Below are 1,284 nucleotides of genomic sequence, written 5' to 3' on the forward strand. Positions count from 1 at the left end.
ACATGAGAAATGCTAACTTAGAGAACTCCTTGCTGCAAGAGGTAGTGGATCTATAATGTCTCCATGGTCATAAGAGGGGCCCAGATCTCAGACAGTAATCCAGTGAAGATTACTAAACCCACAGAAAGCACATAAGATTTGGGAAATATCTACACTGAAAATAAGCAGACATTATGAAAAACAGAATCATAGAATGGTTTGAACTTCTAAAATCATCTAGTTCCAACCCCCCTGCTATAAACAGGGACACGTCCCTCTAGATCAGGTTGCTCAAAGTCCCATCCAGCCTGGCCTTGAATGCCTCCAGGGAATGGGACATTCACAACCTCTCTGGACAACCAGTTCCAGTGTGTCACCACCCTCAGAGTAAAGAATTTCTTCCTAATATCTAGTTTAAATCTACCCTCCTCCAGTTTAAAACCGATTCCCCTGGAATTGTCCTGTTGCTAATTGCCCTTATATAAGGTCCCTTCCCAGCTTTCCCGTAGGCTCCCTTCAGGTACTGGAAGATCACTCTGGAAGGCCCCCCCCAGAGCCTTCTCTTCTTTAGGCTGAAGAACTCCAGCTATATCAGCCTGTCCTTCACAGAATCACAGAATCACAGAATCACAGAATTGTAGGGGTTGGAAGGGACCTCCAGAGATCATCGAGTCCAACCCCCCTGCCAAAGCAGGTTCCCTACACCAGGTCGCACAGGTAGGCGTCCAGGCAGGTCTTGAACATCTCCAGAGAAGGAGACTCCACCACCTCCCTGGGCAGCCTGTTCCAGTGCTCCGTCACCCTCACTGTAAAGAAGTTCTTGCAAGGGAGATGCTCCAATAATCTTTGTGGCTCTCCTCTCAACTCACTTCAACAGCTCTGTGTCTCTCTTGTGTTGGGGGCCTCAGAGCTGGATGCACTACTCCAGGTTGGGTCTCATGAGTGCAGAGTGGAGGGACAGAATCACCTCCCTTGACATGCTGGTCATGCTTCTCTTGATGTAGCCCATATACAGTTGGCCTTCTGGGCTACAAGTGTACACTGCCGTCTCATGTTGAGTCTTTCATCAACCAGCATTCCCAAATTCTTCTCAGGGCTGCTCTCAAGTCATTCTCTGCCCAACCTGTATCTCTGCTTGCGACTGCCCCAACCCAGATGCAGGACCTTGCACTTGGCCTTGTTCAACTTCGTGAGGTAGGCATGGGCCCACCTCTCAAGTCTGTCCAGGTCCCTCTGGATAGCATCCCTTCCCTCTGAAGTTTAACTGCACTACTCAGTGTGATATCATCTGTAAACTTGCTGAAG

The sequence above is a fragment of the Lagopus muta genome, chromosome Z (genome assembly GCF_023343835.1).
Source record: "Lagopus muta isolate bLagMut1 chromosome Z, bLagMut1 primary, whole genome shotgun sequence".
NCBI lineage: Eukaryota > Metazoa > Chordata > Aves > Galliformes > Phasianidae > Lagopus > Lagopus muta.